Source organism: Brachyhypopomus gauderio, unplaced genomic scaffold, assembly GCF_052324685.1.
Source record: "Brachyhypopomus gauderio isolate BG-103 unplaced genomic scaffold, BGAUD_0.2 sc220, whole genome shotgun sequence".
Lineage (NCBI taxonomy): Eukaryota > Metazoa > Chordata > Actinopteri > Gymnotiformes > Hypopomidae > Brachyhypopomus > Brachyhypopomus gauderio.
This window is the reverse complement of record NW_027507041.1, coordinates 105,487-132,500: the sequence shown is the minus strand read 5'-3', so window position 1 is coordinate 132,500 and position 27,014 is coordinate 105,487. Positions and strand designations below refer to the sequence as shown.

At 43.8% G+C, this 27,014-nt stretch overlaps 17 non-coding genes across 17 annotated transcripts; 5 read left to right on the top strand and 12 right to left on the bottom strand.

Moving 5' to 3' along the window:
• Nucleotides 1-15,193: 15,193 nt before the first annotated feature.
• On the bottom strand, nucleotides 15,194-15,266 carry trnam-cau (transfer RNA methionine (anticodon CAU)). Its single transcript has one exon. It is a non-coding gene; the product is annotated as a tRNA-Met (tRNA).
• Nucleotides 15,267-16,505: 1,239 nt separating this feature from the next.
• On the bottom strand, nucleotides 16,506-16,587 carry trnas-uga (transfer RNA serine (anticodon UGA)). Its single transcript has one exon. It is a non-coding gene; the product is annotated as a tRNA-Ser (tRNA).
• A 583-nt stretch (nucleotides 16,588-17,170) lies between these two features.
• On the bottom strand, nucleotides 17,171-17,243 carry trnam-cau (transfer RNA methionine (anticodon CAU)). The gene has a single exon. It is a non-coding gene; the product is annotated as a tRNA-Met (tRNA).
• Nucleotides 17,244-18,006: 763 nt separating this feature from the next.
• On the top strand, nucleotides 18,007-18,078 carry trnad-guc (transfer RNA aspartic acid (anticodon GUC)). The gene has a single exon. It is a non-coding gene; the product is annotated as a tRNA-Asp (tRNA).
• Nucleotides 18,079-18,482: 404 nt separating this feature from the next.
• On the bottom strand, nucleotides 18,483-18,564 carry trnas-uga (transfer RNA serine (anticodon UGA)). Its single transcript has one exon. It is a non-coding gene; the product is annotated as a tRNA-Ser (tRNA).
• Nucleotides 18,565-19,147: 583 nt separating this feature from the next.
• On the bottom strand, nucleotides 19,148-19,220 carry trnam-cau (transfer RNA methionine (anticodon CAU)). Its single transcript has one exon. It is a non-coding gene; the product is annotated as a tRNA-Met (tRNA).
• Nucleotides 19,221-19,983: 763 nt separating this feature from the next.
• Nucleotides 19,984-20,055, top strand: trnad-guc (transfer RNA aspartic acid (anticodon GUC)). Its single transcript has one exon. It is a non-coding gene; the product is annotated as a tRNA-Asp (tRNA).
• A 404-nt stretch (nucleotides 20,056-20,459) lies between these two features.
• Nucleotides 20,460-20,541, bottom strand: trnas-uga (transfer RNA serine (anticodon UGA)). The gene has a single exon. It is a non-coding gene; the product is annotated as a tRNA-Ser (tRNA).
• Nucleotides 20,542-21,124: 583 nt separating this feature from the next.
• trnam-cau (transfer RNA methionine (anticodon CAU)) lies at nucleotides 21,125-21,197 on the bottom strand. The gene has a single exon. It is a non-coding gene; the product is annotated as a tRNA-Met (tRNA).
• Nucleotides 21,198-21,959: 762 nt separating this feature from the next.
• trnad-guc (transfer RNA aspartic acid (anticodon GUC)) lies at nucleotides 21,960-22,031 on the top strand. The gene has a single exon. It is a non-coding gene; the product is annotated as a tRNA-Asp (tRNA).
• Nucleotides 22,032-22,435: 404 nt separating this feature from the next.
• Nucleotides 22,436-22,517, bottom strand: trnas-uga (transfer RNA serine (anticodon UGA)). Its single transcript has one exon. It is a non-coding gene; the product is annotated as a tRNA-Ser (tRNA).
• A 583-nt stretch (nucleotides 22,518-23,100) lies between these two features.
• trnam-cau (transfer RNA methionine (anticodon CAU)) lies at nucleotides 23,101-23,173 on the bottom strand. Its single transcript has one exon. It is a non-coding gene; the product is annotated as a tRNA-Met (tRNA).
• Nucleotides 23,174-23,935: 762 nt separating this feature from the next.
• trnad-guc (transfer RNA aspartic acid (anticodon GUC)) lies at nucleotides 23,936-24,007 on the top strand. The gene has a single exon. It is a non-coding gene; the product is annotated as a tRNA-Asp (tRNA).
• A 404-nt stretch (nucleotides 24,008-24,411) lies between these two features.
• On the bottom strand, nucleotides 24,412-24,493 carry trnas-uga (transfer RNA serine (anticodon UGA)). The gene has a single exon. It is a non-coding gene; the product is annotated as a tRNA-Ser (tRNA).
• A 583-nt stretch (nucleotides 24,494-25,076) lies between these two features.
• Nucleotides 25,077-25,149, bottom strand: trnam-cau (transfer RNA methionine (anticodon CAU)). Its single transcript has one exon. It is a non-coding gene; the product is annotated as a tRNA-Met (tRNA).
• A 762-nt stretch (nucleotides 25,150-25,911) lies between these two features.
• trnad-guc (transfer RNA aspartic acid (anticodon GUC)) lies at nucleotides 25,912-25,983 on the top strand. Its single transcript has one exon. It is a non-coding gene; the product is annotated as a tRNA-Asp (tRNA).
• A 404-nt stretch (nucleotides 25,984-26,387) lies between these two features.
• Nucleotides 26,388-26,469, bottom strand: trnas-uga (transfer RNA serine (anticodon UGA)). The gene has a single exon. It is a non-coding gene; the product is annotated as a tRNA-Ser (tRNA).
• Between the last annotated feature and the right edge of the window lie 545 nt (nucleotides 26,470-27,014).

Genomic DNA, 27,014 nt, shown 5'->3' with positions numbered 1-27,014 from the left:
ACAGGCACCCGAGCACGGGGTCTTTAAACCCGCAGCCCTCTGCGGGCCCCCTCCACACTCGGCACCCGCCCTGTCCGTCTCGGAGGACTGGGTGAGCACGCGTAGCAACGGGGTGTTGGAAAGGGGTGTGTGAATACTGAAGGACCCAGAGGCCTACCTCGTCACCGCCCGCCATGCTCCCAGGAAGGGAGGAGCACTCGTAGCGCTGCCCGAGGTGAGCTTGGGAGCTACAGCACACAGTGAACCCCTCTCCTCACCCGCCGCCCGCCATGTCCACCCCTCCCTGCGGAGAGGAGCACGCGTAGCACCGGGGTGTGGAGGGTGTGAAGACTAAAGCCACCAGGGGGACCACCCAGTCAGCGTCCGCCATGTCTCCAGTACAGGAGAGCACTCGTAGCGCTGCCTGAGGCGGGGTTGATGAGCTAGAGTCCACACGTGGCCCTCCCCATCACCGCCCGCCATGCCTCCGGTAAGGGAGAGCACTCGTAGCGCTGTATGGGGTTGGTTCGAAGACTAGTAGGTACCCGTCACCCGACGAAAAATGGAAGGCAACGGCCACACACGCGCAACCGCTTTGACGACGTCTGAGCCCAGGAAGACAAAGGTGGCGTGAGCCTCCTGCGAACCTCCCAACGCGGGTCTGGTCCTTTACGGGCACAGTCCCGATTTATAGCAACAGACGTAGGGTGCGTGGTGGTGCCGTGAGCCTGAGGTCACCGAATGTGGAAAACCCCACGCACGCCGACAGAGAGAGAGGGCCTCGCGGCCCAGACTCACGCCATTGTGCGTGTGGAAACCGGCCGTAACCGTGTTTTTTAGCGCTTCGCACGAGCCAGAGAGTACCGAGGAGGTGCGCTCGAGATGGGGGGCTGTTTGGAGAGAACAGACCAGCTTGCGCCATCGCTGTTCAGGCGTTAAACATATGATGATCTCCAGTCCGGTACCGAAGCGCACAACCCTTTCCCCAGAGGCCCGAGGAGACGCACAGAGGCTGGGAGGAGGCGCGCCGGGCGGCGCTACCCGTTAATGATCCTTCCGCAGGTTCACCTACGGAAACCTTGTTACGACTTTTACTTCCTCTAGTTAGCGCAGCAACATCCCAATCCCAATCTATTAAGTGGCCAATTGACGGCCCCAAAGGGGGGCTGCGCGCCGAAGCCCCCAGATTTTTGCCGGGTCGGTGGATGGGTCAGGCCTCGAGGGGGGGACCCCCAAAGACGAGGGGAGTTGTCCCCCCGCCTCTAGCGCCCCCATGAGGCCGGCAATAAATTATTGAAAAACGGGCGTTTTTCGAGCGATACGCAGTTCGGCCACAGTGTGGAGCACATCCAAATAAATTGGAAGTGGGATAGGTAAGTAAAAAACGTCCCACTTCCAATTTATTTTTCCGATTATTATGGGATGCCTAATCAAATAGATTGCAAATGGGATGTTTTGTGATTACCTATCCCACTTCCAATCTATTTCAGCTATTATGGGATGCCTATTCAAATAGATTGCAATTGGGATGTTTTGTGATTACCTATCCCACTTCCAATCTATTTCAGCTATTATGGGATGCCTATTCAAATAGATTGCAATTGGGATGTTTTGTGATTACCTATCCCACTTCCAATCTATTTCAGCTATTATGGGATGCCTATTCAAATAGATTGCAATTGGGATGTTTTGTGATTACCTATCCCACTTCCAATCTATTTCAGCTATTATGGGATGCCTATTCAAATAGATTGCAATTGGGATGTTTTGTGATTACCTATCCCACTTCCAATCTATTTCAGCTATTATGGGATGCCTATTCAAATAGATTGCAATTGGGATGTTTTGTGATTACCTATCCCACTTCCAATCTATTTCAGCTATTATGGGATGCCTATTCAAATAGATTGCAATTGGGATGTTTTGTGATTACCTATCCCACTTCCAATCTATTTCAGCTATTATGGGATGCCTATTCAAATAGATTGCAATTGGGATGTTTTGTGATTACCTATCCCACTTCCAATCTATTTCAGCTATTATGGGATGCCTATTCAAATAGATTGCAATTGGGATGTTTTGTGATTACCTATCCCACTTCCAATTTATTTCCATTATTATGGGATGCCTATTCAAATAGATTGCAATTGGGATGTTTTGTGATTACCTATCCCACTTCCAATCTATTTCAGCTATTATGGGATGCCTATTCAAATAGATTGCAATTGGGATGTTTTGTGATTACCTATCCCACTTCCAATCTATTTCAGCTATTATGGGATGCCTATTCAAATAGATTGCAATTGGGATGTTTTGTGATTACCGATCCCACTTCCAATCTATTTCAGCTATTATGGGATGCCTATTCAAATAGATTGCAATTGGGATGTTTTGTGATTACCTATCCCACTTCCAATCTATTTCAGCTATTATGGGATGCCTATTCAAATAGATTGCAATTGGGATGTTTTGTGATTACCGATCCCACTTCCAATCTATTTCAGCTATTATGGGATGCCTATTCAAATAGATTGCAATTGGGATGTTGGCCACTACCCACCCCAGGTGGGCTTGTACAAGTTCAGGAATGTCGTAGGGGTCCGAAACTTGATAGGGGGGTAGTGTGGGACCCCCTAAACAACATATTGAAGCCCCGCCCCCTAAAAGTGGGCGTGGCCGGAAGTAGGTGTTCCCATGGGCCGATCGGCTCGAGACTTGATAGGGGGGTAGTGTGGGACCCCTAAAACAACATATTTAAGCCCCGCCCCTAAAAGTGGGCGTGACCGGAAGTAGGTGTTCCCATGGGCTGATCGGCTCAAAACTTTGCAGGGGAGTTTTATTTGGGACCACAAACAACATACTAAAAGCTCGTGTCCGTAGGTAGTCGGGAAGTTGAAAAACGAACCAGGAAGTGGAACAGGAAGTGACTTTCCCGAGGTCGTAGGGTCATGAAATTTCATGGGGGATGTCTGGGGGGGCACTGGAGCAACATACTGGAAGCACAAGTCAGTCAAATAAATTGGAATTGGGATGCCATTCAAATAAATTGGAATTGGACGATTTGTACTTACCGATCCCAATTCCAATCTATTTGAATGGGATCCCAATTCCAATTTATTTCCATCAGTCAAATAAATTGGAATTGGGATGCCATTCAAATAAATTGGAATTGGACGATTTGTACTTACCGATCCCAATTCCAATCTATTTCAATGGGATCCCATTCAAATAAATTGGAATTGGACGATTTGTACTTACCTATCCCAATTCCAATCTATTTCAATGGGACCCCATTCAAATAAATTGGAATTGGACGATTTGTACTTACCGATCCCAATTCCAATCTATTTCAATGAAACCCCATTCAAATAAATTGGAATTGGACAATTTGTACTTACCGATCCCAATTCCAATCTATTTCAATGGGACCCCATTCAAATAAATTGGAATTGGACAATTTGTACTTACCGATCCCAATTCCAATCTATTTGACTAGGATCCCAATTCCAATTTATTTCCATCAGTCAAATAAATTGGAATTGGGATGCCATTCAAATACATTGATTTCTAAGTTTTTTTTTTCTTATCACTAAAACACTTCAAAAACCATTTATCCATGCTCCCCATGTCTGGTTTATGCAAGCTGGGTGTTCAGAGTTGTCAGACTGTGGTGTCCAAAACCCCACTATTTTGATGACTTGAATAAATTGGAAGTGGGATCTCCAGATCTCAGCTTTGGAATATGATAGCACGATTCTTTTACCACTCCTCTCTAAGTTTGAGTCCTCCTAACTCACTGTGTGAGTTTGGTGAAGTTTGCAGAAAGTCAAAATTTTGCCCCAAAAAAACACACACTAACCCCTTAGAGTTTTTTTGAGCCAAAATTTTGACTTTCTGCAATCTTCTCCAAACTCACACAGTGAGTCAGGCACACCTAAACTTAGTGCTGAGCGTTGAAATTTTCAAGCTATGTCATTCTGAAGCTGAGATATAGAGATCCCACTTCCAATTTATTCAAGTCATCAAAATAGTGGGGTATTGGACAGTGGAATTTCAAAACTCTGACCACTCAGTTTGCATCAGACAGACATGGGGAGTATGGATAAATGGTTTTCTAAGCTTAAAATAAGTGTTTTGTAAAATAACTTATAACCTCATTTTACTGCATCCCAATTCCAATTTATTTCCATCAGTTAAATAAATTGGAATTGGGATGCCATTCAAATAAATTGGAATTGGACAATTTGTACTTACCGATCCCAATTCCAATCTATTTGAATGGGATCCCAATTCCAATTTATTTCCATCACTTAAATAAATTGGAATTGGGATGCCATTCAAATAAATTGGAATTGGACAATTTGTACTTACCGATCCCAATTCCAATCTATTTCAATGGGACCCCATTCAAATAAATTGGAATTGGACAATTTGTACTTACCAATCCCAATTCCAATCTATTTCAATGGGACCCCATTCAAATAAATTGGAATTGGACAATTTGTACTTACCGATCCCAATTCCAATCTATTTGAATGGGATCCCAATTCCAATTTATTTCCATCACTTAAATAAATTGGAATTGGGATGCCATTCAAATAAATTGGAATTGGACAATTTGTACTTACCGATCCCAATTCCAATCTATTTCAATGGGATCCCAATTCCAATTTATTTCCATCACTTAAATAAATTGGAATTGGGATGCCATTCAAATAAATTGGAATTGGACGATTTGTACTTACCGATCCCAATTCCAATCTATTTGAATGGGATCCCATTCAAATAAATTGGAATTGGACAATTTGTACTTACCAATCCCAATTCCAATCTATTTCAATGGGACCCCATTCAAATAAATTGGAATTGGACAATTTGTACTTACCGATCCCAATTCCAATCTATTTCAATGGGACCCCATTCAAATAAATTGGAATTGGACAATTTGTACTTACCAATCCCAATTCCAATCTATTTCAATGGGACCCCATTCAAATAAATTGGAATTGGACAATTTGTACTTACCGATCCCAATTCCAATCTATTTGAATGGGATCCCAATTCCAATTTATTTCCATCACTTAAATAAATTGGAATTGGGATGCCATTCAAATAAATTGGAATTGGACAATTTGTACTTACCGATCCCAATTCCAATCTATTTCAATGGGATCCCAATTCCAATTTATTTCCATCACTTAAATAAATTGGAATTGGGATGCCATTCAAATAAATTGGAATTGGACGATTTGTACTTACCAATCCCAATTCCAATCTATTTCAATGGGACCCCATTCAAATAAATTGGAATTGGACAATTTGTACTTACCGATCCCAATTCCAATTTATTTCAATGGGACCCCATTCAAATAAATTGGAATTGGACAATTTGTACTTACCGATCCCAATTCCAATCTATTTCAATGGGACCCCATTCAAATAAATTGGAATTGGACAATTTGTACTTACCGATCCCAATTCCAATCTATTTCAATGGGATCCCAATTCCAATTTATTTCCATCACTTAAATAAATTGGAATTGGGATGCCATTCAAATAAATTGGAATTGGACGATTTGTACTTACCGATCCCAATTCCAATCTATTTCAATGGGACCCCATTCAAATAAATTGGAATTGGACAACTTGTACTTACCAATCCCAATTCCAATCTATTTCAATGGGACCCCATTCAAATAAATTGGAATTGGACGATTTGTACTTACCGATCCCAATTCCAATCTATTTCAATGGGACCCCATTCAAATAAATTGGAATTGGACAATTATTACTTACCAATCCCAATTCCAATCTATTTGAATGGGACCCTATTCAAATAAATTGGAATTGGACGATTTGTACTTACCAATCCCAATTCCAATCTATTTGAATGGGATCCCAATTCCAATTTATTTCCATCACTTAAATAAATTGGAATTGGGATGCCATTCAAATAAATTGGAATTGGACAATTTGTACTTACCGATCCCAATTCCAATCTATTTCAATGGGATCCCAATTCCAATTTATTTCCATCACTTAAATAAATTGGAATTGGGATGCCATTCAAATAAATTGGAATTGGACAATTTGTACTTACCGATCCCAATTCCAATCTATTTCAATGGGACCCCATTCAAATAAATTGGAATTGGACGATTTGTACTTACCAATCCCAATTCCAATCTATTTCAATGGGACCCCATTCAAATAAATTGGAATTGGACAATTTGTACTTACCGATCCCAATTCCAATCTATTTCAATGGGACCCCATTCAAATAAATTGGAATTGGACAATTTGTACTTACCAATCCCAATTCCAATCTATTTCAATGGGATCCCAATTCCAATTTATTTCCATCACTTAAATAAATTGGAATTGGGATGCCATTCAAATAAATTGGAATTGGACAATTTGTACTTACCGATCCCAATTCCAATCTATTTCAATGGGATCCCAATTCCAATTTATTTCCATCACTTAAATAAATTGGAATTGGGATGCCATTCAAATAAATTGGAATTGGACAATTTGTACTTACCGATCCCAATTCCAATCTATTTCAATGGGATCCCAATTCCAATTTATTTCCATCAGTCAAATAAATTGGAATTGGGATGCCATTCAAATACATTGATTTCTAAGTTTTTTTTTCTTATCACTAAAACACTTCAAAAACCATTTATCCATGCTCCCCATGTCTGGTTTATGCAAGCTGGGTGTTCAGAGTTGTCAGACTGTGGTGTCCAAAACCCCACTATTTTGATGACTTGAATAAATTGGAAGTGGGATCTCCAGATCTCAGCTTTGGAATATGATAGCACGATTCTTTTACCACTCCTCTCTAAGTTTGAGTCCTCCTAACTCACTGTGTGAGTTTGGTGAAGTTTGCAGAAAGTCAAAATTTTGCCCCAAAAAAACTCACACACTAACCCCTTAGAGTTTTTTTGAGCCAAAATTTTGACTTTCTGCAATCTTCTCCAAACTCACACAGTGAGTCAGGCACACCTAAACTTAGTGCTGAGCGTTGAAATTTTCAAGCTAGGTCATTCTGAAGCTGAGATATAGAGATCCCACTTCCAATTTATTCAAGTCATCAAAATAGTGGGGTATTGGACAGTGGAATTTCAAAACTCTGACCACTCAGTTTGCATCAGACAGACATGGGGAGTATGGATAAATGGTTTTCTAAGCTTAAAATAAGTGTTTTGTAAAATAACTTATAACCTCATTTTACTGCATCCCAATTCCAATTTATTTCCATCAGTTAAATAAATTGGAATTGGGATGCCATTCAAATAAATTGGAATTGGACAATTTGTACTTACCGATCCCAATTCCAATCTATTTCAATGGGATCCCAATTCCAATTTATTTCCATCACTTAAATAAATTGGAATTGGGATGCCATTCAAATAAATTGGAATTGGACAATTTGTACTTACCGATCCCAATTCCAATCTATTTCAATGGGATCCCAATTCCAATTTATTTCCATCACTTAAATAAATTGGAATTGGGATGCCATTCAAATAAATTGGAATTGGACAATTTGTACTTACCGATCCCAATTCCAATCTATTTCAATGGGACCCCATTCAAATAAATTGGAATTGGACGATTTGTACTTACCAATCCCAATTCCAATCTATTTCAATGGGACCCCATTCAAATAAATTGGAATTGGACAATTTGTACTTACCGATCCCAATTCCAATCTATTTCAATGGGACCCCATTCAAATAAATTGGAATTGGACATATTGTACTTACCGATCCCAATTCCAAACTATTTCAATGGGATCCCAATTCCAATTTATTTCCATCACTTAAATAAATTGGAATTGGGATGCCATTCAAATAAATTGGAATTGGACAATTTGTACTTACCGATCCCAATTCCAATCTATTTCAATGGGATCCCAATTCCAATTTATTTCCATCACTTAAATAAATTGGAATTGGGATGCCATTCAAATAAATTGGAATTGGACAATTTGTACTTACCGATCCCAATTCCAATCTATTTCAATGGGATCCCAATTCCAATTTATTTCCATCACTTAAATAAATTGGAATTGGGATGCCATTCAAATAAATTGGAATTGGACAATTTGTACTTACCGATCCCAATTCCAATCTATTTCAATGGGACCCCATTCAAATAAATTGGAATTGGACGATTTGTACTTACCAATCCCAATTCCAATCTATTTCAATGGGACCCCATTCAAATAAATTGGAATTGGACAATTTGTACTTACCGATCCCAATTCCAATCTATTTCAATGGGACCCCATTCAAATAAATTGGAATTGGACAATTTGTACTTACCGATCCCAATTCCAATCTATTTGAATGGGATCCCAATTCCAATTTATTTCCATCAGTCAAATAAATTGGAATTGGGATGCCATTCAAATACATTGATTTCTAAGTTTTTTTTTCTTATCACTAAAACACTTCAAAAACCATTTATCCATGCTCCCCATGTCTGGTTTATGCAAGCTGGGTGTTCAGAGTTGTCAGACTGTGGTGTCCAAAACCCCACTATTTTGATGACTTGAATAAATTGGAAGTGGGATCTCCAGATCTCAGCTTTGGAATATGATAGCACGATTCTTTTACCACTCCTCTCTAAGTTTGAGTCCTCCTAACTCACTGTGTGAGTTTGGTGAAGTTTGCAGAAAGTCAAAATTTTGCTTCAAAAAAACACACACACTAACCCCTTAGAGTTTTTTTGAGCCAAAATTTTGACTTTCTGCAATCTTCTCCAAACTCACACAGTGAGTCAGGCACACCTAAACTTAGTGCTGAGTGTTGAAATTTTCAAGCTATGTCATTCTGAAGCTGAGATATAGAGATCCCACTTCCAATTTATTCAAGTCATCAAAATAGTGGGGTATTGGACAGTGGAATTTCAAAACTCTGACCACTCAGTTTGCATCAGACAGACATGGGGAGTATGGATAAATGGTTTTTTAAGCTTAAAATAAGTGTTTTGTAAAATAACTTATAACCTCATTTTACTGCATCCCAATTCCAATTTATTTCCATGTGTTAAATAGATTGGAATTGGGATGCCATTCAAATAAATTGGAATTGGACGATTTGTACTTACCGATCCCAATTCCAATCTATTTGAATGGGATCCCAATTCCAATTTATTTCCATCACTTAAATAAGTTGGAATTGGGATGCCATTCAAATAAATTGGAATTGGACAATTTGTACTTACCGATCCCAATTCCAATCTATTTCAATGGGACCCCATTCAAATAAATTGGAATTGGACGATTTGTACTTACCGATCCCAATTCCAATCTATTTCAATGGGACCCCATTCAAATAAATTGGAATTGGACGATTTGTACTTACCGATCCCAATTCCAATCTATTTCAATGGGACCCCATTCAAATAAATTGGAATTGGACAATTTGTACTTACCGATCCCACTTCCAATCTATTTGAATGGGATCCCAATTCCAATTTATTTCCATCAGTCAAATAAATTGGAATTGGGATGCCATTCAAATAGATTGGAATTGGGATCGGTAAGTACAAATCGTCCAATTCCAATCTATTTGAATGGGGTCCTTAAGGCCTACGACTACAGCGCAATAGATTAATGGCTGCCATACGCCAACGCTTCGAGCTACGGACTTGCAACTTGGGATGGTCCATCGGGCCATCACAGAGACGACCTCGACCGATTTTGGGACCTCTACGTCAAATTTTGGCCCCTCAGGGGCCCCAAATGTATGAAAATTTGGGTTTGACCTTAAGGCCTACGACTACAGCGCAATAGATTAATGGCTGCCATACGCCAACGCTTCGAGCTACGGACTTGCAACTTGGGATGGTCCATCGGGCCATCACAGAGACGACCTCGACCGATTTTGGGACCTCTACGTCAAATTTTGGCCCCTCAGGGGCCCCAAATGTATGAAAATTTGGGTTTGACCTTAAGGCCTACGACTACAGCGCAATAGATTAATGGCTGCCATACGCCAACGCTTCGAGCTACGGACTTGCAACTTGGGATGGTCCATCGGGCCATCACAGAGACGACCTAGACCGATTTTGGGACCTCTACGTCAAATTTTGGCCCCTCAGGGGCCCCAAATGTATGAAAATTTGGGTTTGACCTTAAGGCCTACGACTACAGCGCAATAGATTAATGGCTGCCATACGCCAACGCTTCGAGCTACGGACTTGCAACTTGGGATGGTCCATCGGGCCATCACACAGACGACCTCGACCGATTTTGGGACCTCTACGTCAAATTTTGGCCCCTCAGGGGCCCCAAATGTATGAAAATTTGTGTTTGACCTTAAGGCCTACGACTACAGCGCAATAGATTAATGGCTGCCATACGCCAACGCTTCGAGCTACGGACTTGCAACTCGGGTTGTTCCATCGGGCCATCACAGAGACGACCTCGACCGATTTTGGGACCTCTACGTCAAATTTTGGCCCCTCAGGGGCCCCAAATGTATGAAAATTTGTATTTGACCTTAAGGCCTACGACTACAGCGCAATAGATTAATGGCTGCCATACGCCAACGCTTCGAGCTACGGACTTGCAACTTGGGATGATCCATCGGGCCATCACACAGATGACCTCGACCGATTTTGGGACCTCTACGTCAAATTTTGGCCCCTCAGGGGCCCCAAATGTATGAAAATTTGTATTTGACCTTAAGGCCTACGACTACAGCGCCATAGATTAATGGCTGCCATACGCCAACGCTTCGAGCTACGGACTTGCAACTTGGGATGGTCCATCGGGCCATCACAGAGACGACCTCGACCGATTTTGGGACCTCTACGTCAAATTTTGGCCCCTCAGGGGCCCCAAATGTATGAAAATTTGTGTTTGACCTTAAGGCCTACGACTACAGCGCAATAGATTAATGGCTGCCATACGCCAACGCTTCGAGCTACGGACTTGCAACTTGGGATGGTCCATCGGGCCATCACAGAGACGACCTCGACCGATTTTGGGACCTCTACGTCAAATTTTGGCCCCTCAGCATCCCCAAATGTATGCTCGTGACCTCTCTGTGTTAGAAAAAAATCACTTTCAAAAGTTAGCCACGCCCAATCCGTATGACCTAAGGGTCTGTGCTCGGAGTATCTTCCTCAGTGGGTGGGGTATATTAACACTCTGGAAGCACGTGTGGATACGTGCAGGTTTGGTCCTTCAGGGGCCCCACACACATGGTCTTGTGCTTTAAGTGTTAGAGGAGATTCTGCCTAAAAGTGCAAATTCAAATGATAGCCACACCCAAACCATATGACCTATGAGTCTGTGCATGCACTATCTTTATCAATTTGTTGGGTCTAATAACACTCTGCAGGCACGTGTGGATACGTGCAGGTTTGGTCCTTCAGGGGCCCCGCACACATGGTCTTGTGCTTTAAGTGTTAGAGGAGATTCTGCCTAAAAGTGCAAATTCAAATGATAGCCACACCCAAACCATATGACCTATGAGTCTGTGCATGCACTATCTTTATCAATTTGTTGGGTCTAATTACACTCTGCAGGCACGTGTGGATACGTGCAGGTTTGGTCCTTCAGGGGCCCCGCACACATGGTCTTGTGCTTTAAGTGTTAGAGGAGATTCTGCCTAAAAGTGCAAATTCAAATGATAGCCACACCCAAACCATATGACCTATGAGTCTGTGCATGCACTATCTTTATCAATTTGTTGGGTCTAATTACACTCTGCAGGCACGTGTGGATACGTGCAGGTTTGGTCCTTCAGGGGCCCCGCACACATGGTCTTGTGCTTTAAGTGTTAGAGGAGATTCTGCCTAAAAGTGCAAATTCAAATGATAGCCACACCCAAACCATATGACCTATGAGTCTGTGCATGCACTATCTTTATCAATTTGTTGGGTCTAATAACACTCTGCAGGCACGTGTGGATACGTGCAGGTTTGGTCCTTCAGGGGCCCCGCACACATGGTCTTGTGCTTTAAGTGTTAGAGGAGATTCTGCCTAAAAGTGCAAATTCAAATGATAGCCACACCCAAACCATATGACCTATGAGTCTGTGCATGCACTATCTTTATCAATTTGTTGGGTCTAATAACACTCTGCAGGCATGTGTGGATACGTGCAGGTTTAGACTCTCAGGAGCCACAAGTGTGTGCACATTTGTGTTTGACCTTTAGGTGTACGACTACAGCGCAATAGATTAATGGCTGCCATACGCCAACGCTTTGAGCTACGGACTTGCAACTTGGGATCCTCCATCGGGCCATCACAGAGACAACCTCGACCGATTTTGGGACCCCTAGGTTAAATTTTGGGCCCTCAGCGGCCCCAAATGTATGTACATTTCTGTTTGACCTTTAGGCCTACGACTACAGCGCAATAGCTTTTTTGCTGCCATACGCCAACGCTTCGAGCTACAAACTTGGGCCTTGGGATACTCTTTTAGGCCATCACATACATGACCCCGACCGATTTTGGGACCTCTACGTCAAATTTTGGCCCCTCAGCGGCCCCAAATGTATGCTTGTGACTGCTCTGTGTTAGAAAAAAAACACCTTCAAAACTTAGCCACGCCCAAACGGTATGACCTAGGGCTCCGTGCTTACAGTATGTTGTTCCAAAGCCCTCCCAGACATCCCCTATGAAATTTCATGACCCTACGACCTCGGGAAAGTCACTTCCTGTTCCACTTCCTGGTTTGTTTTTCGACTTCCCGCCCACTTACGGACACGAGCTTTTAGTATGTTGTTTGTGGTCCCTAACATAACTCCCCTGCAAAGTTTCGAGCCGATTGGCCCATGGGAACACCTACTTCCGGCCACGCCCACTTTTGGGGGCGGGGCTTAAATATGTTGTTTTAGGGGCCCCACACTACTCCCCTATGAAGTCTCAAGCCGATCGGCCTATGGGAACACCTACTTCCGGCCACGCCCACTTTTTGGGGGCGGGGCTTCAATATGTTGTTTTAGGGGTCCCACACTACCCCCCTATCAAGTTTCGGGCCCCTACGATATTCGGTTCTCTTCCTGTGCTCTTAACTCTAATTCTGAACTTTGTACACGCCCACCTGGGGTGGGTGGTGGCCAACATCCCAATTGCAATCTATTGTGTGTCTAACCATCCCACTTGCCATCTATTTAAGCATGCCAACAGGTAATTGCTTTTTCAATGTGTCCACGAAAAATGAATGGAAATAGATTGGGATTGGGATGCGGCCAATCAGGGTTTAGGGAGGAGCTTCGAAGTCGGGGCGTCGAATGCTGGTTCGTCCCGGGGCCCTCGACCACATATCCGAAAACCGCATGTCTAGGCCCTTCCAGAGCCTTGTAAAAAAATCAGAAAAAAATATTCCTGAAAATTATTTTCAATGGACTAGGTGAATAGGATTTGTGTCCACAAACCATCTATGAGCACTATGTGAGATAAATTGGAATTGGGATGCGGCCAATCAGGGTTTAGGGAGGAGCTTCGAAGTCGGGGCGTCGAATGCTGGTTCGTCCCGGGGCCCTCGACCACATATCCGAAAACCGCATGTCTAGGCCCTTCCAGAGCCTTGTAAAAAAATCAGAAAAAAATATTCCTGAAAATTATTTTCAATGGACTAGGTGAATAGGATTTGTGTCCACGAACCATCTATGAGCACTATGTGAGATAAATTGGAATTGGGATGCGAAAGGGTTAGTAAGGATTTGGTTGGGCGGTGTGAAAATTCCGCTTGGCGTTCGGACTCGGGCTTACAGTATGTTGTGCCGGAGCCCTCTCAGACATCCCCTATGAAATTTCATGACCCTACGACCTCGGGAAAGTCACTTCCTGTTCCACTTCCTGGTTCGTTTTTCGACTTCCCGACCACCTACGGACACGAGCTTTTAATATGTTGTTTGTGGTCCCTAACAGAACTACCCTGCAAAGTTTCGAGCCGATTGGCCCATGGGAACTACAACTTCCGGCCACGCCCACTTTTTGGGGCGGGGCTTAAATATGTTGTTTTAGGGGTCCCACACTACTCCCCTACCAAGTCTCAAGCCGATCGGCCTATGGGAACACCTACTTCCGGCCACGCCCACTTTTGGGGGCGGGGCTTCAATATGTTGTTTAGGGGGTCCCACACTACCCCCCCACCAAGTTTCGGACCCCTACGACATTCGGTTCTCTTCCTGTGCCCCTACGCCCAATTCCTGAACTTGTACACGCCCACCTGGGGTGGGTGGTGGCCAACATCCCAATTGCAATCTATTTCAATACCAAGCAAACACATGGTATAAACTAGAAATGGGATGTGGGTGGGGTTTGGGGGAGGTGTGTTGAAACCTCCCACTTGCAATCTATTTGAATAGCATGCCAACACATTGAATAAATTGGAAGTGGGATCCCTTGCCAGCTTGCCCATTATGCCACGTGCCACGACTTAAAACTGACTTCGGATCAGTGGCCGGTATCGGGCGTGGTCCACGGACAGCGCGAGGGCGCCCCTACAGGCGTCCACGAAGCCCCTATTGACTTACCAGTGTGGTCAGTAAGGAAATCACAAAGGTGTCCATTCGGCAATTTAGTTAAACGGCAATTGGGATCCAAATTCGGGTTACAATCCCATTGCCCCACTATTGCGTACAATGGCAATTTATTTAGTTCATCAAAATCCCAAAAGCCCACTACGTTTACTTACTCTAGCTCAATGATGAGTGCACAAGTGTCATTGCTTCTGAGTTGCAAATGGCTTGAGTAGAAAATTCAAATAAATGAATCTCCATAAGTCTACTCACTATTAACTTCAAGCTGGTACCAATTCCAGGTGATCAGGTATTCAAAAGCGTGTCATCAAAAGTGAATCAAAAAGAATCAAAAGTGAAAAGTGTCCGACGTGGTCCATTATTCTGTGTTGGCACCACGACACTGCAGTTTGATCTGGGAGCAAACATGCTCCAAAGAGGCAGCTTGATGTCTCAGTAGAGGTGTCAATACAGACGCCATCAAGGTATTGACTGAACGGTCAGTGGAGAGAATTGAATTGGATGCAACACAACTTGCTGTGCACACGCGAATTTACAAAAGAAAAAGCACAGCTTGAATCAACTAGGGATGACCTGTAAGAGTCATGTGCCAATACTATTTTCAGGTAGGGGGTGTGCTCAGCATGCGAGTGAATAAGGAAAGAGCGTTTGAGCATCTTTTGGGGGCTCGTCAATCTTTTCAAAAAGCTTCTGCTGCCCCGTGTGAGGGTCGAACTCACGACCTTCAGATTATGAGACTGACGCGCTACCTACTGCGCTAACGAGGCTAGGAAAGAAGAAGCGAGGCTGAGGAAGAACTAACAAAGCTGGAGAAAAAATGTATCCGCCCCCAATTCACTCCTTGGAGCATGGCGGCAAGTGCACCTGCAGCAACTAATTACTGCCAACAACAGCTAACAAACAACAAGGTTAGCACAAGAAGCCTGGAATTAACCAGAATCTGAGGCCAACGTAATTAAACTCTAATCCTACCCTAACCAATCACAGGATGTTCCAAGAGTAGACAAACAACGCACACAAACAAAAAAAAAAACAAAAATACCACCAAAATACAAGTACAAACGACACCTACCTCATGAAGGTATGAAGTGAAGCTTTCTCTGGAGTGCTTTTAGTAGATGCAAAGCAGTAATGTGTGCCAAGAAATTCAGAACTTGCATGTGGGAAAGAGAGAAATGCAAAATCTCAGTTGATCTAAGATGGATATTGCAGTTCGGTACAATGCACTGGAATACAAAGACAAAATGAATTGCCAATGTAGCTAAAGCCAATTTTGCAGCAAATGGTTTGCATGACTTAACTAGGAAGGCAGATGAATCAAACCTGTAGGTCACCAAGATTCTTTGAGTTTTTCCTATCATAAGTCCACAAACTGACGATGGTAAAAGAGGAATGGCAACAGTGAGTCAATATCACCACAATGTGTTCTTTTTACCACCTCCTTGCAGGCACAATGATTCAGAGTACTTTAAAATCAAGGGGACAAGTGCACGTCACCTGACTCAGCATCACTGCAAGACACAGCACGTGTCCTCGTTAGTATAGTGGATAGTATCTCCGCCTGTCACGCGGAAGACCGGGGTTCGATTCCCAGACGGGGAGACCCTCTTTTAGCGCAAGGCGGAGCAACCAGTGACCAGCCATGAAAGAATGTGGCACTTTTTCTTTTACCTGAAACAAGACATCGCTATGTTGCATGAAGATCTTTGGATGAAGCACCTGTGAGTGCGAGCTCTCCCCACTGGTGGCATAAGGTCTCATCACAAATCACATTAGAGAGGCAAGTTAATCCTCTACGCTGCAAGAGACCCCACTGCATTTCCATGCCAACACATTGTAACGACAAAGCAGCCATTTGTAACTCAATTCCTGGGACTATTTCAGGATCAGTTAGGACTGCTAAAGTTTGGCAGCACAAAGTTGCAAATGGCATGAGAAGCATATTTAAAACTGGCTAGCAGGAAGAGAGCACACTCTCTCTTTCCACACGCCCAACAAGACACTCACGCTGCAAGCAGGAGTCGAACCTGCGCGGGGAAACCCCATTGGATTTCAAGTCCAACGCCTTAACCTCTCGGCCATCGCAGCTCGGCGGAGCGAGAGTAACATAGAGATCAATTCCTTGGACTTCCTCAAGCTCAATGATGAGTGCACAAGTGTCATTGCTTCTGAGTTGCAAATGGCTTGAGAAGAAAATTCAAATAAATGAATCTCCATAAGTCTACTCACTATTAACTTCAAGCTGGTACCAATTCCAGGTGATCAGGTATTCAAAAGCGTGTCATCAAAAGTGAATCAAAAAGAATCAAAAGTGAAAAGTGTCCGACGTGGTCCATTATTCTGTGTTGGCACCACGACACTGCAGTTTGATCTGGGAGCAAACATGCTCCAAAGAGGCAGCTTGATGTCTCAGTAGAGGTGTCAATACAGACGCCATCAAGGTATTGACTGAACGGTCAGTGGAGAGAATTGAATTGGATGCAACACAACTTGCTGTGCACACGCGAATTTACAAAAGAAAAAGCACAGCTTGAATCAACTAGGGATGACCTGTAAGAGTCATGTGCCAATACTATTTTCAGGTAGGGGGTGTGCTCAGCATGCGAGTGAATAAGGAAAGAGCGTTTGAGCATCTTTTGGGGGCTCGTCAATCTTTTCAAAAAGCTTCTGCTGCCCCGTGTGAGGGTCGAACTCACGACCTTCAGATTATGAGACTGACGCGCTACCTACTGCGCTAACGAGGCTAGGAAAGAAGAAGCGAGGCTGAGGAAGAACTAACAAAGCTGGAGAAAAAATGTATCCGCCCCCAATTCACTCCTTGGAGCATGGCGGCAAGTGCACCTGCAGCAACTAATTACTGCCAACAACAGCTAACAAACAACAAGGTTAGCACAAGAAGCCTGGAATTAACCAGAATCTGAGGCCAACGTAATTAAACTCTAATCCTACCCTAACCAATCACAGGATGTTCCAAGAGTAGACAAACAACGCACACAAACAAAAAAAAAAACAAAAATACCACCAAAATACAAGTACAAACGACACCTACCTCATGAAGGTATGAAGTGAAGCTTTCTCTGGAGTGCTTTTAGTAGATGCAAAGCAGTAATGTGTGCCAAGAAATTCAGAACTTGCATGTGGGAAAGAGAGAAATGCAAAATCTCAGTTGATCTAAGATGGATATTGCAGTTCGGTACAATGCACTGGAATACGAAGACAAAATGAATTGCCAATGTAGCTAAAGCCAATTTTGCAGCAAATGGTTTGCATGACTTAACTAGGAAGGCAGATGAATCAAACCTGTAGGTCACCAAGATTCTTTGAGTTTTTCCTATCATAAGTCCACAAACTGACGATGGTAAAAGAGGAGTGGCAACAGTGAGTCAATATCACCACAATGTGTTCTTTTTACCACCTCCTTGCAGGCACAATGATTCAGAGTACTTTAAAATCAAGGGGACAAGTGCACGTCACCTGACTCAGCATCACTGCGAGACACAGCACGTGTCCTCGTTAGTATAGTGGATAGTATCTCCGCCTGTCACGCGGAAGACCGGGGTTCGATTCCCCGACGGGGAGACCCTCTTTTAGCGCAAGGCGGAGCAACCAGTGACCGGCCATGAAAGAATGTGGCACTTTTTCTTTTACCTGAAACAAGACATCGCTATGTTGCATGAAGATCTTTGGATGAAGCACCTGTGAGTGCGAGCTCTCCCCACTGGTGGCATAAGGTCTCATCACAAATCACATTAGAGAGGCAAGTTAATCCTCTACGCTGCAAGAGACCCCACTGCATTTCCATGCCAACACATTGTAACGACGAAGCAGCCATTTGTAACTCAATTCCTGGGACTATTTCAGGATCAGTTAGGACTGCTAAAGTTTGGCAGCACAAAGTTGCAAATGGCATGAGAAGCATATTTAAAACTGGCTAGCAGGAAGAGAGCACACTCTCTCTTTCCACACGCCCAACAAGACACTCACGCTGCAAGCAGGAGTCGAACCTGCGCGGGGAAACCCCATTGGATTTCAAGTCCAACGCCTTAACCTCTCGGCCATCGCAGCTCGGCGGAGCGAGAGTAACATAGAGATCAATTCCTTGGACTTCCTCAAGCTCAATGATGAGTGCACAAGTGTCATTGCTTCTGAGTTGCAAATGGCTTGAGAAGAAAATTCAAATAAATGAATCTCCATAAGTCTACTCACTATTAACTTCAAGCTGGTACCAATTCCAGGTGATCAGGTATTCAAAAGCGTGTCATCAAAAGTGAATCAAAAAGAATCAAAAGTGAAAAGTGTCCGACGTGGTCCATTATTCTGTGTTGGCACCACGACACTGCAGTTTGATCTGGGAGCGAACATGCTCCAAAGAGGCAGCTTGATGTCTCAGTAGAGGTGTCAATACAGACGCCATCAAGGTATTGACTGAACGGTCAGTGGAGAGAATTGAATTGGATGCAACACAACTTGCTGTGTACACGCGAATTTACAAAAGAAAAAGCACAGCTTGAATCAACTAGGGATGACCTGTAAGAGTCATGTGCCAATACTATTTTCAGGTAGGGGGTGTGCTCAGCATGCGAGTGAATAAGGAAAGAGCGTTTGAGCATCTTTTGGGGGCTCGTCAATCTTTTCAAAAAGCTTCTGCTGCCCCGTGTGAGGGTCGAACTCACGACCTTCAGATTATGAGACTGACGCGCTATCTACTGCGCTAACGAGGCTAGGAAAGAAGAAGCGAGGCTGAGGAAGAACTAACAAAGCTGGAGAAAAAATGTATCCGCCCCCAATTCACTCCTTGGAGCATGGCGGCAAGTGCACCTGCAGCAACTAATTACTGCCAACAACAGCTAACAAACAACAAGGTTAGCACAAGAAGCCTGGAATTAACCAGAATCTGAGGCCAACGTAATTAAACTCTAATCCTACCCTAACCAATCACAGGATGTTCCAAGAGTAGACAAACAACGCACACAAACAAAAAAAAAAACAAAAATACCACCAAAATACAAGTACAAACGACACCTACCTCATGAAGGTATGAAGTGAAGCTTTCTCTGGAGTGCTTTTAGTAGATGCAAAGCAGTAATGTGTGCCAAGAAATTCAGAACTTGCATGTGGGAAAGAGAGAAATGCAAAATCTCAGTTGATCTAAGATGGATATTGCAGTTCGGTACAATGCACTGGAATACGAAGACAAAATGAATTGCCAATGTAGCTAAAGCCAATTTTGCAGCAAATGGTTCGCATGACTTAACTAGGAAGGCAGATGAATCAAACCTGTAGGTCACCAAGATTCTTTGAGTTTTTCCTATCATAAGTCCACAAACTGACGATGGTAAAAGAGGAGTGGCAACAGTGAGTCAATATCACCACAATGTGTTCTTTTTACCATCTCCTTGCAGGCACAATGATTCAGAGTACTTTAAAATCAAGGGGACAAGTGCACGTCACCTGACTCAGCATCACTGCGAGACACAGCACGTGTCCTCGTTAGTATAGTGGATAGTATCTCCGCCTGTCACGCGGAAGACCGGGGTTCGATTCCCCGACGGGGAGACCCTCTTTTAGCGCAAGGCGGAGCAACCAGTGACCGGCCATGAAAGAATGTGGCACTTTTTCTTTTACCTGAAACAAGACATCGCTATGTTGCATGAAGATCTTTGGATGAAGCACCTGTGAGTGCGAGCTCTCCCCACTGGTGGCATAAGGTCTCATCACAAATCACATTAGAGAGGCAAGTTAATCCTCTACGCTGCAAGAGACCCCACTGCATTTCCATGCCAACACATTGTAACGACGAAGCAGCCATTTGTAACTCAATTCCTGGGACTATTTCAGGATCAGTTAGGACTGCTAAAGTTTGGCAGCACAAAGTTGCAAATGGCATGAGAAGCATATTTAAAACTGGCTAGCAGGAAGAGAGCACACTCTCTCTTTCCACACGCCCAACAAGACACTCACGCTGCAAGCAGGAGTCGAACCTGCGCGGGGAAACCCCATTGGATTTCAAGTCCAACGCCTTAACCTCTCGGCCATCGCAGCTCGGCGGAGCGAGAGTAACATAGAGATCAATTCCTTGGACTTCCTCAAGCTCAATGATGAGTGCACAAGTGTCATTGCTTCTGAGTTGCAAATGGCTTGAGAAGAAAATTCAAATAAATGAATCTCCATAAGTCTACTCACTATTAACTTCAAGCTGGTACCAATTCCAAGTGATCAGGTATTCAAAAGCGTGTCATCAAAAGTGAATCAAAAAGAATCAAAAGTGAAAAGTGTCCGACGTGGTCCATTATTCTGTGTTGGCACCACGACACTGCAGTTTGATCTGGGAGCAAACATGCTCCAAAGAGGCAGCTTGATGTCTCAGTAGAGGTGTCAATACAGACGTCATCAAGGTATTGACTGAACGGTCAGTGGAGAGAATTGAATTGGATGCAACACAACTTGCTGTGTACACGCGAATTTACAAAAGAAAAAGCACAGCTTGAATCAACTAGGGATGACCTGTAAGAGTCATGTGCCAATACTATTTTCAGGTAGGGGGTGTGCTCAGCATGCGAGTGAATAAGGAAAGAGCGTTTGAGCATCTTTTGGGGGCTCGTCAATCTTTTCAAAAAGCTTCTGCTGCCCCGTGTGAGGGTCGAACTCACGACCTTCAGATTATGAGACTGACGCGCTACCTACTGCGCTAACGAGGCTAGGAAAGAAGAAGCGAGGCTGAGGAAGAACTAACAAAGCTGGAGAAAAAATGTATCCGCCCCCAATTCACTCCTTGGAGCATGGCGGCAAGTGCACCTGCAGCAACTAATTACTGCCAACAACAGCTAACAAACAACAAGGTTAGCACAAGAAGCCTGGAATTAACCAGAATCTGAGGCCAACGTAATTAAACTCTAATCCTACCCTAACCAATCACAGGATGTTCCAAGAGTAGACAAACAACGCACACAAACAAAAAAAAAACAAAAATACCACCAAAATACAAGTACAAACGACACCTACCTCATGAAGGTATGAAGTGAAGCTTTCTCTGGAGTGCTTTTAGTAGATGCAAAGCAGTAATGTGTGCCAAGAAATTCAGAACTTGCATGTGGGAAAGAGAGAAATGCAAAATCTCAGTTGATCTAAGATGGATATTGCAGTTCGGTACAATGCACTGGAATACAAAGACAAAATGAATTGCCAATGTAGCTAAAGCCAATTTTGCAGCAAATGGTTTGCATGACTTAACTAGGAAGGCAGATGAATCAAACCTGTAGGTCACCAAGATTCTTTGAGTTTTTCCTATCATAAGTCCACAAACTGACGATGGTAAAAGAGGAGTGGCAACAGTGAGTCAATATCACCACAATGTGTTCTTTTTACCACCTCCTTGCAGGCACAATGATTCAGAGTACTTTAAAATCAAGGGGACAAGTGCACGTCACCTGACTCAGCATCACTGCGAGACACAGCACGTGTCCTCGTTAGTATAGTGGATAGTATCTCCGCCTGTCACGCGGAAGACCGGGGTTCGATTCCCCGACGGGGAGACCCTCTTTTAGCGCAAGGCGGAGCAACCAGTGACCGGCCATGAAAGAATGTGGCACTTTTTCTTTTACCTGAAACAAGACATCGCTATGTTGCATGAAGATCTTTGGATGAAGCACCTGTGAGTGCGAGCTCTCCCCACTGGTGGCATAAGGTCTCATCACAAATCACATTAGAGAGGCAAGTTAATCCTCTACGCTGCAAGAGACCCCACTGCATTTCCATGCCAACACATTGTAACGACGAAGCAGCCATTTGTAACTCAATTCCTGGGACTATTTCAGGATCAGTTAGGACTGCTAAAGTTTGGCAGCACAAAGTTGCAAATGGCATGAGAAGCATATTTAAAACTGGCTAGCAGGAAGAGAGCACACTCTCTCTTTCCACACGCCCAACAAGACACTCACGCTGCAAGCAGGAGTCGAACCTGCGCGGGGAAACCCCATTGGATTTCAAGTCCAACGCCTTAACCTCTCGGCCATCGCAGCTCGGCGGAGCGAGAGTAACATAGAGATCAATTCCTTGGACTTCCTCAAGCTCAATGATGAGTGCACAAGTGTCATTGCTTCTGAGTTGCAAATGGCTTGAGAAGAAAATTCAAATAAATGAATCTCCATAAGTCTACTCACTATTAACTTCAAGCTGGTACCAATTCCAGGTGATCAGGTATTCAAAAGCGTGTCATCAAAAGTGAATCAAAAAGAATCAAAAGTGAAAAGTGTCCGACGTGGTCCATTATTCTGTGTTGGCACCACGACACTGCAGTTTGATCTGGGAGCGAACATGCTCCAAAGAGGCAGCTTGATGTCTCAGTAGAGGTGTCAATACAGACGCCATCAAGGTATTGACTGAACGGTCAGTGGAGAGAATTGAATTGGATGCAACACAACTTGCTGTGTACACGCGAATTTACAAAAGAAAAAGCACAGCTTGAATCAACTAGGGATGACCTGTAAGAGTCATGTGCCAATACTATTTTCAGGTAGGGGGTGTGCTCAGCATGCGAGTGAATAAGGAAAGAGCGTTTGAGCATCTTTTGGGGGCTCGTCAATCTTTTCAAAAAGCTTCTGCTGCCCCGTGTGAGGGTCGAACTCACGACCTTCAGATTATGAGACTGACGCGCTACCTACTGCGCTAACGAGGCTAGGAAAGAAGAAGCGAGGCTGAGGAAGAACTAACAAAGCTGGAGAAAAAATGTATCCACCCCCAATTCACTCCTTGGAGCATGGCGGCAAGTGCACCTGCAGCAACTAATTACTGCCAACAACAGCTAACAAACAACAAGGTTAGCACAAGAAGCCTGGAATTAACCAGAATCTGAGGCCAACGTAATTAAACTCTAATCCTACCCTAACCAATCACAGGATGTTCCAAGAGTAGACAAACAACGCACACAAACAAAAAAAAAACAAAAATACCACCAAAATACAAGTACAAACGACACCTACCTCATGAAGGTATGAAGTGAAGCTTTCTCTGGAGTGCTTTTAGTAGATGCAAAGCAGTAATGTGTGCCAAGAAATTCAGAACTTGCATGTGGGAAAGAGAGAAATGCAAAATCTCAGTTGATCTAAGATGGATATTGCAGTTCGGTACAATGCACTGGAATACGAAGACAAAATGAATTGCCAATGTAGCTAAAGCCAATTTTGCAGCAAATGGTTCGCATGACTTAACTAGGAAGGCAGATGAATCAAACCTGTAGGTCACCAAGATTCTTTGAGTTTTTCCTATCATAAGTCCACAAACTGACGATGGTAAAAGAGGAGTGGCAACAGTGAGTCAATATCACCACAATGTGTTCTTTTTACCACCTCCTTGCAGGCACAATGATTCAGAGTACTTTAAAATCAAGGGGACAAGTGCACGTCACCTGACTCAGCATCACTGCAAGACACAGCACGTGTCCTCGTTAGTATAGTGGATAGTATCTCCGCCTGTCACGCGGAAGACCGGGGTTCGATTCCCCGACGGGGAGACCCTCTTTTAGCGCAAGGCGGAGCAACCAGTGACCGGCCATGAAAGAATGTGGCACTTTTTCTTTTACCTGAAACAAGACATCGCTATGTTGCATGAAGATCTTTGGATGAAGCACCTGTGAGTGCGAGCTCTCCCCACTGGTGGCATAAGGTCTCATCACAAATCACATTAGAGAGGCAAGTTAATCCTCTACGCTGCAAGAGACCCCACTGCATTTCCATGCCAACACATTGTAACGACGAAGCAGCCATTTGTAACTCAATTCCTGGGACTATTTCAGGATCAGTTAGGACTGCTAAAGTTTGGCAGCACAAAGTTGCAAATGGCATGAGAAGCATATTTAAAACTGGCTAGCAGGAAGAGAGCACACTCTCTCTTTCCACACGCCCAACAAGACACTCACGCTGCAAGCAGGAGTCGAACCTGCGCGGGGAAACCCCATTGGATTTCAAGTCCAACGCCTTAACCTCTCGGCCATCGCAGCTCGGGGGAGCGAGAGTAACATAGAGATCAATTCCTTGGACTTCCTCAAGCTCAATGATGAGTGCACAAGTGTCATTGCTTCTGAGTTGCAAATGGCTTGAGAAGAAAATTCAAATAAATGAATCTCCATAAGTCTACTCACTATTAACTTCAAGCTGGTACCAATTCCAGGTGATCAGGTATTCAAAAGCGTGTCATCAAAAGTGAATCAAAAAGAATCAAAAGTGAAAAGTGTCCGACGTGGTCCATTATTCTGTGTTGGCACCACGACACTGCAGTTTGATCTGGGAGCGAACATGCTCCAAAGAGGCAGCTTGATGTCTCAGTAGAGGTGTCAATACAGACGCCATCAAGGTATTGACTGAACGGTCAGTGGAGAGAATTGAATTGGATGCAACACAACTTGCTGTGTACACGCGAATTTACAAAAGAAAAAGCACAGCTTGAATCAACTAGGGATGACCTGTAAGAGTCATGTGCCAATACTATTTTCAGGTAGGGGGTGTGCTCAGCATGCGAGTGAATAAGGAAAGAGCGTTTGAGCATCTTTTGGGGGCTCGTCAATCTTTTCAAAAAGCTTCTGCTACCCCGTGTGAGGGTCGAACTCACGACCTTCAGATTATGAGACTGACGCGCTACCTACTGCGCTAACGAGGCTAGGAAAGAAGAAGCGAGGCTGAGGAAGAACTAACAAAGCTGGAGAAAAAATGTATCCGCCCCCAATTCACTCCTTGGAGCATGGCGGCAAGTGCACCTGCAGCAACTAATTACTGCCAACAACAGCTAACAAACAACAAGGTTAGCACAAGAAGCCTGGAATTAACCAGAATCTGAGGCCAACGTAATTAAACTCTAATCCTACCCTAACCAATCACAGGATGTTCCAAGAGTAGACAAACAACGCACACAAACAAAAAAAAAACAAAAATACCACCAAAATACAAGTACAAACGACACCTACCTCATGAAGGTATGAAGTGAAGCTTTCTCTGGAGTGCTTTTAGTAGATGCAAAGCAGTAATGTGTGCCAAGAAATTCAGAACTTGCATGTGGGAAAGAGAGAAATGCAAAATCTCAGTTGATCTAAGATGGATATTGCAGTTCGGTACAATGCACTGGAATACGAAGACAAAATGAATTGCCAATGTAGCTAAAGCCAATTTTGCAGCAAATGGTTCGCATGACTTAACTAGGAAGGCAGATGAATCAAACCTGTAGGTCACCAAGATTCTTTGAGTTTTTCCTATCATAAGTCCACAAACTGACGATGGTAAAAGAGGAGTGGCAACAGTGAGTCAATATCACCACAATGTGTTCTTTTTACCATCTCCTTGCAGGCACAATGATTCAGAGGACTTTAAAATCAAGGGGACAAGTGCACGTCACCTGACTCAGCATCACTGCGAGACACAGCACGTGTCCTCGTTAGTATAGTGGATAGTATCTCCGCCTGTCACGCGGAAGACCGGGGTTCGATTCCCCGACGGGGAGACCCTCTTTTAGCGCAAGGCGGAGCAACCAGTGACCGGCCATGAAAGAATGTGGCACTTTTTCTTTTACCTGAAACAAGACATCGCTATGTTGCATGAAGATCTTTGGATGAAGCACCTGTGAGTGCGAGCTCTCCCCACTGGTGGCATAAGGTCTCATCACAAATCACATTAGAGAGGCAAGTTAATCCTCTACGCTGCAAGAGACCCCACTGCATTTCCATGCCAACACATTGTAACGACGAAGCAGCCATTTGTAACTCAATTCCTGGGACTATTTCAGGATCAGTTAGGACTGCTAAAGTTTGGCAGCACAAAGTTGCAAATGGCATGAGAAGCATATTTAAAACTGGCTAGCAGGAAGAGAGCACACTCTCTCTTTCCACACGCCCAACAAGACACTCACGCTGCAAGCAGGAGTCGAACCTGCGCGGGGAAACCCCATTGGATTTCAAGTCCAACGCCTTAACCTCTCGGCCATCGCAGCTCGGCGGAGCGAGAGTAACATAGAGATCAATTCCTTGGACTTCCTCAAGCTCAATGATGAGTGCACAAGTGTCATTGCTTCTGAGTTGCAAATGGCTTGAGAAGAAAATTCAAATAAATGAATCTCCATAAGTCTACTCACTATTAACTTCAAGCTGGTACCAATTCCAGGTGATCAGGTATTCAAAAGCGTGTCATCAAAAGTGAATCAAAAAGAATCAAAAGTGAAAAGTGTCCGACGTGGTCCATTATTCTGTGTTGGCACCACGACACTGCAGTTTGATCTGGGAGCGAACATGCTCCAAAGAGGCAGCTTGATGTCTCAGTAGAGGTGTCAATACAGACGCCATCAAGGTATTGACTGAACGGTCAGTGGAGAGAATTGAATTGGATGCAACACAACTTGCTGTGTACACGCGAATTTACAAAAGAAAAAGCACAGCTTGAATCAACTAGGGATGACCTGTAAGAGTCATGTGCCAATACTATTTTCAGGTAGGGGGTGTGCTCAGCATGCGAGTGAATAAGGAAAGAGCGTTTGAGCAT